The sequence below is a fragment of the Nicotiana tabacum genome, chromosome 22 (genome assembly GCF_000715075.1).
Source record: "Nicotiana tabacum cultivar K326 chromosome 22, ASM71507v2, whole genome shotgun sequence".
NCBI classification, from domain to species: Eukaryota; Viridiplantae; Streptophyta; class Magnoliopsida; order Solanales; family Solanaceae; genus Nicotiana; species Nicotiana tabacum.
The window spans coordinates 224,680,355-224,697,087 of record NC_134101.1 but is presented as its reverse complement, the minus strand read 5'-3'; the positions used below and the strand labels follow the sequence as shown (position 1 = coordinate 224,697,087).

General features: G+C 38.8%; 1 long non-coding RNA gene across 1 annotated transcript; it reads right to left on the bottom strand.

Moving 5' to 3' along the window:
• Nucleotides 1-5,200: 5,200 nt before the first annotated feature.
• LOC142176752 (uncharacterized) lies at nucleotides 5,201-7,262 on the bottom strand. The gene is made up of 4 exons (XR_012705507.1): nucleotides 7,120-7,262; nucleotides 6,981-7,039; nucleotides 6,418-6,469; nucleotides 5,201-5,465 (listed from the first exon to the last, which is right to left on the bottom strand). It is a non-coding gene; the product is annotated as an uncharacterized LOC142176752 (long non-coding RNA).
• Nucleotides 7,263-16,733: the final 9,471 nt, after the last annotated feature.

Here is a 16,733-nt window from a genome sequence, read left to right as displayed (position 1 = left end):
ATACCTGGCTGGGCTGCCACAGTTGGCTGAACTGCCACGGCTGGCTGAACTGCGGGAACCTGAGCCTGAGGAGCTAACGGCTCTGGAGTACGAGTATCGTGAGTCTGAACTCCTCCCCCAGCCTGAGATGTGGCTGGAGCTACGGGAAGCAAACCCGCTCTAGAAATGCCCTCCATAAAGACTACCAGTCGGACCAAAGCGTCCTGAAGCACTGGAGTGGCTATGAAACCCTCTGGGACTTGAGCTGGGCCCACTGGAACAGCTGGGGCCGGAACCTCCTCCTCAAAATTGACCTGAGGCTCCGTCACTGGAAATGCTGCTCGGGGCTGAGCTCTGCCCCGGCCTCGGCCTCGCCCTCTGCCCCTAATAGGGGCTGCTGCTGGGGGCTCAGGCTGTTGCACGGTAGAAGAGGAAGCACGTGTCCTCGCCATCTGCGAAAGAACAGAGTAGAACGACAATCAGTACTTGAGAAACAGAATCGCACAATAAGAATGAACAAGGTGAAATTTTCCTAACTCAGTAGCCTCTGCGGGATAAATACAGACGTCTCTGTACCGATCCCTCAGACTCTACTGAGCTTGTCCGTGAGTTGTGAGACCTGAGTAACCTAGTTCTCTGATACCAACTTGTCACGACCCGGATTTCCCACTATCGGGTGTCGTGATGGCGCCTATTATCGGAGCTAGGCAAGCCAAATATTTAAAACACCTTTCCTACTCTCTTTCAAACAATATAATAAACGAGACAAAATTTAAGCGGAAGACTTTAAATCTAAAGCAACTGAAAACCAAAAGTGCAGAAGTTTAATATACATCACTACCCAAGGTCTGGTGTCACTATCTCACGGACTACTAGAGAATACTACAAGCAATGACTAAAAGGAAATACATCATGTTTGTCTGATACAAGATGAACAAACGAAAAACATGGAAAGGGACATTGGCCTGCGAACGCCAGCTAGACTATCTCGAGAGTCCCTGGACTAAAGACAGCTCCCAGAAATCCTATTGCTGTGGTCCGTAAGCTGCTCCCTGATCTGTGCACAAAAATGCACAGAGTGTAGCATCAGCACAACCGACCCCATGTGTTGGTAAGTGTCTGGCCTAACCCCAGTGAAGTAGTGACGAGGCTAGACAATACCTACCACAATTAACCTGTATAGATATATATACAACAAGTGCAAGAAAACAATAACAAGATAATACAAAGTAAAACTGGGAGGGGACATGCTATCTGCGAGTAACAGATAAAAATGAAATATCGGAAATAAGCAGAAGAGACTCCGGTTCCCATGATATATATATATATGTGTGTGTGTGTGTGCGGACAACGTGCCACACGATCCCATAATATCACATATAAATGGACGGCGTGCCACACGATCCCATAATATTATATATAAGTGGACGGCGTGCCACACGATCCCATAATATCATATATAAGTGGACGGCGTGCCACACGATCCCATAATATCATATTTAAGTGTACGGCGTGCCACATGATCCTATAATATCATATTTAAGTGGACAGCGTGCCACACGATCCCATAATATAGTTCATAATATCTGACTTCATATAGTAGACCCCTTTAGGGGAGAATAACAACTCAATACCTTTAACCCGGCAAGGGTACAACTAACAGCCCAAAATATCCCGACAAGGGAGAATATATATATCAGTCTACACATCCCGGCAAGGGAGTATTCACAACACATTCTCCTTTTTAAATCCATTCTTCCTCAACTAACACATTCATGTTCGAGCTAACGCTCCAAAAGTACACCAATCACAATTTTACTTCAACCGTTCACATTATATGAAACTCATCAAATAAACAAGGAGCTTGTGCCACATTATTCGAATTAAAAGCAATCAAGGCTCATGGTCATGGTAGACTCCGGTGCATAGATAATCGTCACCATGCCTATACACCGTACTCCACATTAGCAAGTAGCAAATATCATCCTAATCTTATTCCCTCAAGCCAAAGTTAGAACAAACACTTACCTCGAATGCTCCAAACTAAACTCACGCTTCTAGTATAGCTTTACCTCTTGATTCCACCACCAATCCGCTCGAATCTAGTCATAAGTTACTTAATCACATTAATAATTACTAAATGAATCATCCCCAATGCATGAAAATAGATTTTTCAAGGTTTTTCCCAAAAAGGTCAAAAATACCCCCGGACCCACATGGTCGAAACTCGAGGTTCGGACCAAAACCTGGTTACTCATTCCCCCATGAATCCAAATATATGATTTGTTTTTAAATCGGACCCCAAATTGAGGTCCAACTTCTCAATTTGTAGAAAACCTAGGTTCTACCCAAAACACCCAATTTTCCCCATGAAAATCTTTGATTTGAAGTTGAAATTATGTTAAAAGATATTAAGGAATAAAGAAATTAAGTTAGAAATCACTTACCAATCGTTTTGAAGAAGAAAAGTTGTTTGGAAAATCGCCTCTTAGGTTTTGGGTTTTTGAAAAGTGAAAAAATGACTAAAAATCCCGAATTTATACATTTTTCTGGGGGCTGGCGCCGACCGCATAGAAATGCACCGCGGTCGCGCCGAGGGAGGGGAGAAGTGGGCTCTCTCTGAACCCACCCAGCGCGGACCGCACTGATTTGGTGCGCGGCCGTGCTGGTCGATCCTTTGAACCCCACCACGCAGACCGCACAGAAAAGAACCGCGGCCACGTGGCTGCCAGCGCGGACCGCGCGGAAATTGCCGCGGCCGCGCTGGGCCTGCAACATCTGAACCTGTATATTTTTTTCTAAGTCTAAGACCTCCCGGTCCCCATTCAAAACAAACCCGAGCCCTCGGGGCTCCAAACCAAACATGCACACAACCTTAAAAAACATCTTACGGACTTACGCGTGCGATCAAATCGCCGAAATAACATCATATACATAGTATCAAGCCTCAAATACATGGTTTTCTTTCTTCAACTTTCATAACTCAAATTCTCCATTTTTAGTCCAAAACAAATGTACCGAGTGTCGGAACAAAAATACGAGCCCGATACCTATATTTTCTAACCCCTTTTTCATTTCAAATTTTCATATCAAATTTCAGAAAAACAATTTATTTCTCGGGCTTGGGACCTCAGAATTTGATTCCGGGCACACGCCCAAGTCCCACATTTTTTTATGGACCCTTCGGGACCATCGAATCACAGGTCCGGGTCCGTTTACCCAAAATGTTGACCGAAGTCAACAATATGCATATTAATACCAAAATTCATCAAATGTTTCACATAATTCACATATTCTAACATCAAAACTTTCCGGCTACGCGCCCGAACTGTGCACGCCAATCGAGGCAACTAAAGGCGATGTTTTCAAGGCCTCGAAAGCACGAAAAAAGGAAGAACTACGGTGATGACCCTTCTGGTCGTCACACTCAGCCTGACATAATACCCATATACGTAAGCTAAAATAATACTAAAAGTGAATTCTTCCCCCATAAAAAAATTAGTTCGGGATGCATGAGATTCTGGCAAAAAACTAAAGAAATAAAAGGTATAATTAGAGAGCTCTTGAAATAAAAATGCTATCAATTTGAATAAAAATCTTGAAAAGAAAAATAAAAGATAGAAGTATCATGTTTTGAAGGATTTACTATTTACTGTTAGTATTTTTTAGTTTATATATATGATTATTGGGTCGAGTGGCTAGGTCAGGTTGAGTAATTTCTATTTTAGTTGGATTATTACTTATTAGACTGAAAATAAGAAATATAAACCAACAAAATAAAAAAAATACTACTAAAAAAATTATGTTTTTCGATCAGTATGATTTTTGTTCGAGTTAATAAAAGTTTTATGATTTTTGTGTGAGAAAATATAGTTATGTGGCTATGATGAAAAAAAGTCATAGTTATATGATTTTTGTGTGAGAAAACAAGGCTATATGTCTTTAGTGGAAAAAAAAAAGTTATTGTTATATGCCCATTTGTGAAATTTACCCTTAATACACACAATGACAAGGTTAAGTGTAGAGGCTGATTACAGAGCACTAGCCTCAACAACAGCTGAAGATGTCAAGCCTAGTATATCGAGTAGTTAGAGGATAACCTATTCTATCTATAAGGATCAAATTAGTTAGATTAATTAGGACTAAGCTCTATGTAACTCTACGGCGCCAGTCCTACATTTTATCTTTGTGGATCGAGGAGAAAAGGGGCTCAGCGAGAAGAAGAGCGTACCGTAAGCATCTCACGGTAGCATGCCCCAATCCCCTTGCGATATAAAATAGCACACAAGTGTGCAGATGAATATACAAGAAGTCGTCTTCTCACCTCGACTCTTACTGTGTTTGTCTACAATCCTCAAAGTTAACAATATTCTTATCTAAGCTTTCCTATCTTGCACAGCCCAAAATAATCTTTAAACAATTTAATTCTTTTTTAGAACTCAGAATTAGTAACTCAACGATGTAAAAAATATAGCATCAGTAGGGCATCACGTTTTGTGCTCCTTAGCTTCAATGAATGACACGGCCAAAACAAATTTCACCTTATTGATCATATTCATCATATCAAGTCTAACTAGTTAGTAATTATTCAATACCATTTTCAGCTTTAAATATTTAAACACAGAAAATTAAATAGCAGCCATACATGATAACGAAAATTGGGTTTCAAGTCTATGAAGAGCGTTTGAAATAATATTTGTCAGTTGTAACCATAAACAATAGTAGCCAAAGATCATATTATCTTGCTATGAATCTTTTTCGTAGAAAATAGTTGTACGTATCACTTAGCTAAAAAAATTTAAGCCGTCACCATTTAAACATTGTATGTCACATATTGATTAGAAATAACAAAACGATTGTCGTAATTGTTTATATTACCGGTGAAAAAATTTAGGTTCCCAATAAATGTAAATTTTTGATAAGTTTTCTAATGGGTCAATAGAACTTTATATTTAATCGGCATAATACATACTTTACCCTCTCGGTTACACAAAAATCTCTATTATATAAACAGGGACGGCTCAAGCGCAAGTATGGTCTAAATCCAAATTTTAATATGAGGCCTAATATTATTTAAAATAAAGTTCTGATATATATATGTTTATTTGAAGTTTATTCTTGTCACGACCCAAAATCCCAACCCGGTCGTGATGGCGCCTCTCGTGAGGACAAGGCCAGCCAATCGACAAAACAGTACATCTCTTTATAATCACCTAGCAGGAATAAGTCTAAATCATGGGCAATATAATCTTAAATGCGAAGTAAACGTGATAGAACAAGGAAAACCATCCCAACTCAGCCCGAAATCGGGGTGTCATGAGTTACTATAGAGTTTACTAATATTTTACAAAGTCTGGAATTATCATAAATAACAAAGATAAGGGAGAAAACGGGGCTGCGGACGTCAACAGCTACCTCGTTACTCCTAGTCACCGCCTGGCCTGGAAAGAATCAGCGCTCATGAGCGAACTCAGCTCTTCCTGTATCTGCACACATGGTGCAGGGAGTAATGTGAGTACTCCGACCCAGTAAGTAATAAAAGTAACTACAGTCCGAAGATAAGAAAACCTAGTAAATACACAAAGTAAGCTAAAATCCAAATATGCAGCAACATATCGAACTGAGCAGCTAAACAATAGTATAGATACAAATACATGAATACAATGCAATGCATATGATGGTACATTCTCGTACCCACTGCGGCGTGCAGCCCGAGCCATCCCTATTTATTTATCGTCGACGACGCTCACGGGGGGTGTGTCCAGACTCCAGAGGGGCTCCTACAGCCCAAGCGCAATATCTTGGTCAGTCATTGTTACCTGACTGGTCAACCATTGTTACCTGACCAATTTATATCATACAGTGCCATTGTTACCACTGTTCAAGTATATCATCCAGTGTCATTGTTACCACTATTTCAAGTATATCACACAGTTTCATTGTTACCATTGTGTCAAGTATATCACACAGTGTCATTGTTACCACTATTTCAAGTCACTTTATAATCAGTCCAGAAAATAATATAATAAACCCCTTGGGCATTTACAAAACAGAAGTTCCCAGCCCGGAATACATTTAAAAATATCATTTAAGTTTTCAACACTTAGAATTATGGCTGAGTATACAAAACAACATTTAAAACCTTGGACTGAAATTAAATGATATGCAAATCATGCAAAGCAGTAATATCAATCCTCGAAGGATTTTACAAATCGGCACAAGGCCCCAAACATGGCATCAAACCCAGTAATATCAATGAAGTATGTGTATCAATCACCAGTATAGTATAAACATCACACGGGGTGGACCAAGTCACAATCCCCAGTAGTATCCGACCCCGCACTCGCCATGGAGTGCGTGTCACGCCTCAATATAGCGTTACGATGTGAAAGTCCGGGGTTTCAAACCCTCAGAATAGCATTTACATCTATTACTCACCTCTAGCTCGCTATGCCCTTGCCTCTCTAATTGGCCTCCTCGTGTGACGAATCTGCCAAAAATCACACAAACCTCGATGAAGTTCGATTTCTAAAAGACGGGGTTTTAACCATACATATCCGAAATTCGCCCCTTAATGATACTATAATGATCCCATACAGTTATGTAACTTCAATCTACCATATAACACTCAATATGGCCAATATTGGTACTAGATCCCATAAATTATGCCATTTAGGCATATTATCAAACATCTTGTAGGTATAAATATTTACACCTCTTAACTATAGCATTGGTTCCTCTAACTATCACCATTAACCAACAATTCATCATACTATTATTCTTTAACAATTTATACTCCTAACATCACATGTGTGATCAACCATTCACACCCAAACCAGCAAAAATTCCATCAAATAAACACCTTTAAATCCCTACCATGTTCATGTATTTAAATAGGGAATTTATGGCTTCCAACCACCATACAATCAGTTGTAATACTTGACTCATACTCATATTTCCATAATATATCCATATATGTGAGTCTAAGGTGTAGGATTTACCTTTTGGAAGAAATCTTGCAAAACCCTTCTTTGAGTTCTTGAAGGAATTTCTTGAAAATCTAAGGATTTTTAAGATCAATCCATGTTAATATAAGTGTTTGGGAGTAGTAATCAACTCAAAATACTCCAAAAATCTTACCTTAGGAGTGTAATTGGGTGACTTGGTCGAATTGGGGTTGTAGAGGAAGCCCTAAGCTTGAGAAATGACTCAATTCCTTTCATTTCCGGTCTTTAGAGTACTTAAAAACATTCAGTCGCGTAGTTCGCGCGTTTGTTCGCGCGTTTTGCTTAGTATTCTGCCTCAGACGTGCGAAATGCGCGACTTCGCGCGATACGTCGTGCGCTCTGACACCTGACAAGTGAAATGGTCATAACTTCCTGTATACACTTCCAAATGACGAACGGTTTGTTGCATTGGAAACTAGAGTCAAAGGGCTTTAATTTGATAGGTTGTAACTCACACAACTCCTTATATAATGAGAGATATTATCGTTCAAAGTGAGGCCTTGTGCGTACTTATTTACAACTTTCGTCTATTATGAAATTTCCAACTTGAAAAGTTCCCCTTAGCCATCCGAAATCATCCCGAGGTCCTCGGGACCTCAACCAAAAATACCAATACATCTTATAATATTACTCAAACTTGTTCCAATTATCAAAACACCTCGACTAATACCAAAATTATCGAATTACACTGAATTCAAGTCTAAGTTCCTTTAAAACTTCCAAAGTGCGCTTTCGATCAAAACTCGTCCAAAATATGTCCGAATGACTTGAAATTTTGCACACATATCCAAAATGGCATAACGAAGCTACAGAAATTCTCGGAACTCCATTCCGACCATCGGATCAAAATTTCACCTATCAACCGGAAATCGCCAAAATACTAACTTCGCCAAAATGAGCTAATTTCTTCACCGGACCTCCAAAATTAATTCCGATTGCGCTCCTAGGCCTTAAATCATCCCCCGAAACTAATCGAATCATCGGAATTCAATTCTCAGCCCTCTAACTCACAAGTCAATGTCCGGTTGACTTTTCAAACTAATTCTTCCTTAAAGAGACTAATTGTCCCATTTCATACCAAACTCGATCCGAATTGACTCAAATTCACCAAGTACACATATTGAAACATGAATAAGCATTTAACGGGGAATACGAGACGAAAATAAAGGAAACAACGTTTCGGGTCGTTACATTCTCCCCAACTAAAACAAACGTTCGTCCTCGAACGTTCCCATACTTGTTCCAAAAGCCCAACAATTGCTGAATAACCTTACCATGTATAAATCCGGGGATGAACTCACGTCATCCTATCTCACGTAGGTCTGATAATACAATAAAACTGAAATTTCATAGCCATTTAGACCATAAACCGTAGACCCACATTGTACTTTCCGAAGTCATACCTAGAATTAACACGAACCAGCTGTAATAACCCACAATCCAACACTCGGAATGATAGTCTCTATTCACAGCAGTTGCCCACAATACCCAAATACCGATAGGAAACCTCTTGTTAGCTAAAGTATTATTCCAACACATTCATATACTGCCAACTATAAATAAAACACGCGATAACACGTAACCATTTCTCAGATCAACCATTTATAAAGTCATTTCCTCTTTTACTAATATCGCAACAAATCTCCGAGCCGAACCTCGATATTATCGTCCTAACAAGCCGGAATCGATTTTTGTTCGTATTCATCACTGCCCCTAATGATCACCTCGAATCCAACACACCACTCTGGTGTTATAACACCCCAATACATGCCTAAGCCACAACTTGCATAATATGCGCACCCATAAGAAACGGTCCGAACATACTCAAATCATGAATATGACTCAACTGAGAGAGTTGTACCTCAAACTCTAGTGTTGCCACAATACAAGGCTGAGACCCGGTCTCACATCATAGAAATAGGACACACAATTTGACCAGCAAGGTCATGTTTCCACACATCTTTGCTGCAACGCGCGATCTTATCCAAATACTACTCCACATGAAACACCACAAGTCACAATGCTTGAAATCGACAACCATGCTCAATTTATGGCTGGAGCCAGAGCAAATCATTACACCTACGGTGATACAAATAACACCTACTACACAAACCTTATAGAACATAATCCAGCTCACCTCGCCACTCAACCCGTGGCATTCCCGGCATAGCCCATGGCACAATAGTTCAGAATTGCCTGACGCTAAGACAACCAGTCTAAATTCTGACATCACATACAAAATCTAACATACCAGCAAGTAAAGATCTACTCGAACCTCCAAATTTTGATAGCCGTTAAATAGTACTGATGCACACGATCCACAACCACAATATATCCTGTACATGAGAACTCCCAGTCTCCAACTCCATGTAGCACACACATCATCATACCTTACCCCAATACTATTGAAGTACCATCAACTTAATCACATTGGCCTTTTTCTGAAACATGTAACCTCTACAAATCACTATGATTAGAAGTAAAATTTCCTTAATCATCTGAAAATCATTCACCCTAATCATCTGAAGCTCATTTCTCTAATCACCCAAAGTTGCCTGTACTGCCTAAGAATGTTATGAATTTCCATTCAGGACTGAACCATGACCTTACACACACAATTCTCAATCCTTCACAACATATCACATATACCATATCATCCTTAGGTAACATGAGGACTTCACCTCCCCTTCCAAACCAGGAATGTTTACGTACTCAATTAGTCAAGAACTTTCATTGATCCCCTCTAGAAGAAACACCATTACACATCCCATGCTCTGCATGACACATATAGGTCTTGTTCAAATTCTTACAATATCGACACGACGGATAAAATCTGTATAAATACATAACACCGCCGAATCAAATATTCATTGGGTCTAAACTTCTGGCAAGAACTATCACCTCATTCTGAACCAAATAATGGTCTTAGCCCCTTAATTTACTTCATATACTCAGATTGCACTGATCTCGAATTCAATGATCTCGTCTCACCCATTACGAACTGCTCAGTCAATAAACATAATCAAAAGTCGCATATGATGCCTCAATATACCAATAGGCTACCAATTCGAATGTGGTACAAAAGGAAAGCAAACTCGGGAAGGAATTACCAATCCCACACACTACTACGGACTTTCCTTAGAAAACAGGAAGCAAGACATACAAAATAGCATATAGAAAACTATACTCAAAATCATACTGTTGCGGCGTGCAACCCGATACCAGATAACATACCCATGGCGGCGTGCCACCCGATCCACACATAGATCTCACATAAGGAGATGCACATCGAGCCAAATTTGCTCATTACAACAAAATACCGAGTATCGCTCATAAGCATGCTAAGTGCATAATAATATCTCTGAGGGACATATAGCGTTATAAGCTACAAAACTCAAGCACAACTGAGGTGCGATGTACAATCTGAATTTCAAGCGCCAAGATGCTCATATAACGTCATTCCTACGCGGATTCTCAACACATAGAAATTTCTCAAGTCATCTCACAACTCACACAACGCAATGCATCACTATGCGAAATATCTGATAGGAAGCATCAACCTAACTACTCCTCCATGAGGTCCGCATTACAAAAAAATGAACACATCTGGCCTGATATAGAGCCATTATTCACATAAAATTCACTCACCGACTTCAAGCTGATTCTGATCACACTGAACTAGTCTGATAACCTTTCAAAGGTCCATAATAACTTCCATTTTCTTCATAAAACACAAGAACAACCATCACAATCGGAGTAATCCTCCCTAGTTCACAACCCAATATGCCAAGTGCCCTCCAAGCATGAATCTTTAATTTAACGACACCATCACAAACTTCATACTTGGTTTACATCTTTAATCAATCAAGTGATCATATGCCACACTTATATAATCTTCCCGTGGGACACACTCCCACAACCTACCACAACAATATCTGGAGTGTACCTCCAAATCATCGGTCGCTCTAATGCTGAAGAGCGATCAAGAATCATTAACCAGGACGCAAGACCCTTTTTACAAAACACCGATCTTAGGTGACGTTGAAGACAATACCAACTTACCGTAAACATCGAAACTCGAACTAATATAGCATATAATTGTGTAATCGACCTATTTAATAGCAAACTCCCCAACTTGGCTCAAAGCCATAGATCAAAACGCACTCAATAAATCACAACGCATGTATTCTATTGCTTCTGTAATACCATAGTGAGATTAAACTCACTCCTTCATAAGCTCGTGGGAACACAAATCATCTGGAATTTTAACTCTTCTGCAATTTTTGCATTTACTCGCACAACAGTTAAGCCCACTCTCTAGGCGACCAAATTATTTTACTAAGTCCCAAATTTTTCAAAAATTTCGGCAGAGTCTCCTTTATAATTGGGCCTATCCACCTGCCAGAGAATCACCAAAACCATCCTAACAACACATCCACAACTTGACAAAGCATCACAATGCATATCAATTACATAAATCTCAATACTACATGTATTATACTATAAAAATTGATGCATGGACATGCGTTGCACCTATTTGAATCATAATACATAGAAAATACCTTTCAACCCCCCATTATTGGGCTATTCAACCGAGTAAGAACATATTCCTTCTTTAAATGTTTTCGACCTTCAAGGTGGTCTCCTTGACTCAACTATTTCATCATAATACATTTACAGAAGCGATCCCAGCTCCCAGACTTATCTAACTAGTATGACAAATAGATTTCCCTCATAAGCCAATTACCCATTAGCTTTACCTTTAGTTACTCTTTTTGGTATACCTTCCATTACCATACACATTACTCATGACGTGGATATCCAACCGCCATTCCGGCTAATAAGGACAATAATGAACATATGAGTTCAAAGCACTTGCTCACAAAATCAGCACCTCGGTGCTCAAGCCATTGGCAAAGATTTGGCCTCAAGTCCTCCAGACTGACCTAACTTCAAACTCATAGAGATTACACTTTGCCCCTCGATCGGGGAATCAAAAGCCATCGAGGCGCATCTGATACTGAGCGCTCATGCGTGCATGCGAACACGTGGAAGGAATTTCAAGAGTTATTCTTCAAGCAGAATCAATAACGCACGATAAGAATTCAAGAATGTGAAGTTTTCCTAAAGGTTCTGCAGCCTCTCGAGGATAAATACAGACGTCTCCATATCGATCCGCGAGAATCTACTAAACCGTCTCATGACTCGTGAGACCAAGTAACCTAGGCTCTGATACCAACTTGTCACGACCCAAAATCCCAACCGGGTCGTGATGGCGCCTCTCCTGAGGACAAGGCCAGCCAATCGACAAAATAGTACATCTCTTTATAATTACCTAGCAGGAATAAGTCTAAATCATGGGCAATATAATCTTAAATGCGAAGTAAACGTGATAGAACAAGGAAAACCATCCCAACTCAGCCCGAAATCGGGGTATCACAAGTCATGAGTTACTACAGAGTTTACTAATATTTTACAAAGTCTGGAATTATCATAAATAACAAAGATAAGGGAGAAAACGGGGCTGCGGACGTCAACAGCTACCTCGTTACTCCTAGTCACCGCCTGGCCTGGAAAGAATCAGCGTTCATGAGCGAACTCAACTCTGCCTATATCTGCACACATGGTGCAGGGAGTAATGTGAGTACTCCGACCCAGTATGTAATAAAAGTAACTACAGTCCGAAGATAAGAAAACCTAGTAAATACATAAAGTAAGCTAAAATCCAAATATGCAGCAACATATGGAACTGAGCAGCTAAACAACAGTATAGATACAAATACATGAATACAATGCAATGCATATGATGGTACATTCTCGTACCCACTACGGCGTGCAGCCCGAGCCATCCCTATTTATTATCGTCGACGACGCTCACTGGGGGTGTGTTCAGACTCCGGAGGGGCTCCTACAGCCCAAGCGCAATATCTTGGTCAGTCATTGTTACCTGACTGGTCAGCCATTGTTACCTGACCAATTTATATCATACAGTGCCATTGTTACCACTGTTCAAGTATATCATCCAGTGTCATTGTTACCACTATTTCAAGTATATCACACAGTTTCATTGGTACCATTGTGTCAGGTATATCACACAGTGTCATTGTTACCACTGTTTCAAGTCACTTTATAATCAGTCCAGAAAAAAATATAATAAACCCCTTGGGCATTTACAAAACAGAAGTTCCCAGCCCGGAATACATTTAAAAATATCATTTAAGTTTTCAACACTTAGAATTATGGTTGAGTTTACAAAACAACATTTAAAACCTTGGACTGAAATTAAATGATATGCAAATCATGCTAAGCAGTAATATCAATCCTCGAAGGATTTTACAAATCGGCACAAGGCCCCAAACATGGCATCAAGCCCAGTAATATCAATAAAGTATGTGTATCAATCACCAGTATAGTATAAACATCACACGGGGTGGACCAAGTCACAATCCCCAGTAGTATCCGACCCCGCACTCGCCATGGAGTGCGTGTCACGCCTCAATATAGCGTTACGATGTGAAAGTCCGGAGTTTCAAACCCTCAGAATAGCATTTACATCTATTACTCACCTCTAGCTCGCTATGCCCTTGCCTCTCTAATTGGCCTCCTCGTGTGACGAATCTGCCAAAAATCACACAAACCTCGATGAAGTTCGATTTCTAAAAGACGGGGTTTTAACTATACATATCCGAAATTCGCCCCTTAATGATACTATAATGATCCCATACAGTTATGTAACTTCAATCCACCATATAACACTCAATATGGCCAATATTAGTACGAGATCCCATAAATTATGCCATTTAGGCATATTATCAAACATCTTGTAGGTATAAATATTTACACCTCTTAACTATAGCATTGGTTCCTCTAACTATCACCATTAACCAACAATTCATCACACTATTATTCTTTAACAATTTATACTCCTAACATCACATGTGTGATCAACCATTCACACCCAAACCAGCAAAAATTCCATCAAATGAACACCTCTAAATCCCTACCATGTTCATGTATTTAAATAGGGAATTTATGGCTTCCAACCACCATACAATAAGTTGTAATACTTGACTCATACTCATATTTCCATAATATATCCATATATGTGAGTCTAAGGTGTAGGATTTACCTTTTGGAAGAAATCTTGCAAAACCCTTCTTTGAGTTCTTGAAGGAATTTCTTGAAAATCTAAGGATTTTTAAGATCAATCCATGTTAATATAAGTGTTTGGGAGTAGTAATCAACTCAAAATACTCCAAAAATCTTACCTTAGGAGTGCAATTGGGTGCCTTGGTCGAATTGGGGGTGTAGAGGAAGCCCTAAGCTTGAGAAATGACTCAATTCCTTTCATTTCCGGTCTTTAGAGTACTTAAAAACCTTCAGTCGTGTAGTTCGCGCGTTGTTCGCGTGTTTGTTCGCGCGTTTTGCTGAGCATTCTGCCTCAGACGCGCGAAATGCGCGACTTCGCGCGATACTTCGCGCGATACGTCGTGCGCTCTGACACCTGACCAGTGAAATGGTCATAACTTCCTGTATACACTTCCAAATGACAAACGGTTTATTGCATTGGAATCTAGACTCAAAGTGCTTTAATTTGATAAGTTGTAGCTCACACAACTCCTTATATAACGAGAGATATTATCGTTCAAAGTGAGGCCTTGTGCGCACTTATTTATAACTTTCGTCTATTATGAAATTTCCAACTTGAAAAGTTCCCGTTAGCCATCCGAAATCATCCCGAGGTCCTCGGGACCTCAACCAAAAATACCAATACATCTTATAATATTATTCAAACTTTTTTCAATTATCAAAACACCTCGACTAATACTAAAATTATCGAACTACACTGAATTCAAGTCTAAGTTCCTTTAAAACTTCCAAAATGCGCTTTCGATCAAAACTCGACCAAAATATGTCCGAATGACTTGAAATCTTGCACACATATCCAAAATGGCATAACGAAGCTACAGAAATTCTCGGAATTTCATTCCGACCGTCGGATCAAAATTTCACCTATCAACCGGAAATCGCCAAAATACTAACTTCGCCAAAATGAGCTAATTTCTTCACCGGACCTCCAAAATTAATTCCGATTGCGCTCCTAGGCCTTAAATCATCCCCCGAAACTAATAGAATCATCGGAATTCAATTCTGAGCCCTCTAACTCACAAGTCAACGTCCGGTTGTCTCATTGTCCCATTTCATACCAAATTCGATCCGAATTGACTCAAATTCACTAAGTACACATATTGAAACATGAATAAGCATTTAACGGGGAATACGAGACGAAAATACAGGAAACAACGTTTCGGGTTGTTACAATTCTTCTAACTTTCTGAGATACAAAGTTGTTAATAATTGTTTTGATTGATTTTTTCTAATAACTAATTGATAATATGATTAACCCGTTAATTAATCTTTCTTGAGATACTATTGATCTTAAGTAAGATTTTATCAATGTTAATTTTGAAAAACTTCTTTTGGTTGAGGCAACTATATATATTATAGGAACTGTTAACATTATTCTATAAGCAAAATAAGCATTTGAAAAATCAAAACTGTTTATTATAATTGAGTATATCCATTAATCTATTATCTTCTACTGGTACTATTTTTCTTAAGTCTAAACCATAAATATGAGCTTGACTATTATGTTTTAAGGAACATTCAAAGTTAAGGCACTACTTTTTCATATTTTGGCCATCTAATGATCTTCTTTTGTTTACCTTCTAATATGAAATCAAAAATATCTTCATATACTTCAAATTGTTCAAATCTATTTTTAGTGAAAAATGGCTTGATCTACTATATATAGGAAGTAATCAACTCTAAAAGATTTTTTAAAATACTTTGTGATTTCATCATCAACATTCTCATTTTAATTTTTTTCTACAAATTACATGTTTATTACGAAATTCAAGTTCTATATTTATCTTAAATGTAATTTTCTTGCGAAAATCATTACAGTTGTAAATCTCTCTTCTATATTATTTCTTTCATAATCTACTTTTATACTAAAAATATTAAATATTATTTCTAAAAATGCCCCCCTCCCCCCACCCCTCCCATATTTAGGGACCTAAGGCACAAAGCCTTATTACCATAAGGTTAGAGCCGGCATGTACTACACATCCAGACTTATCACTTCGTAGCTAAAACTTCTTATGTGGACAGTATGGTTGTCCAACAGGATGGGACGGGACCAAATTAATGGGACGGGATGACATTTAAGCGGGACGGTAGCGGGATGGGACGAAACGGGACGGGACGAAATGGGACGGGACGAAACGTTCGTCCCATTCCGTCCCGCTAACAAACGGGATGGGACGGGACGGGACGGGTTCGTGGGCCTTAAGTGTATTTTTTTTTAAAATGTCTAGTTTTTTGAAAATTACTATGTTTTTAAAGTTTCAACGGCTAGATTTTTGACTTATTTAATAAACGTAAATGTTACTATGTTAAAATGAAAATTAGAAAACTAAGTAAAGAATTATAAAATATTAAAACAAAAGACTTGTAATGAAATATCCTAGTAATTATAAATTTATAATATAGTTATAATTTATTTAATATAATTTCAAAGTATTAACTATTAAGTAACTAAGACAATTCATAAACAAAATTCAACACTTAGGGCCTTTTATTTTATTAATAGAACTTTCAAATCTCAAATACAAATATAATTCTTTTGAAGAACACCTAATCGATGTAGCCACCTTTTAGGAAGGGTTCTGTTTGAACTAGGCC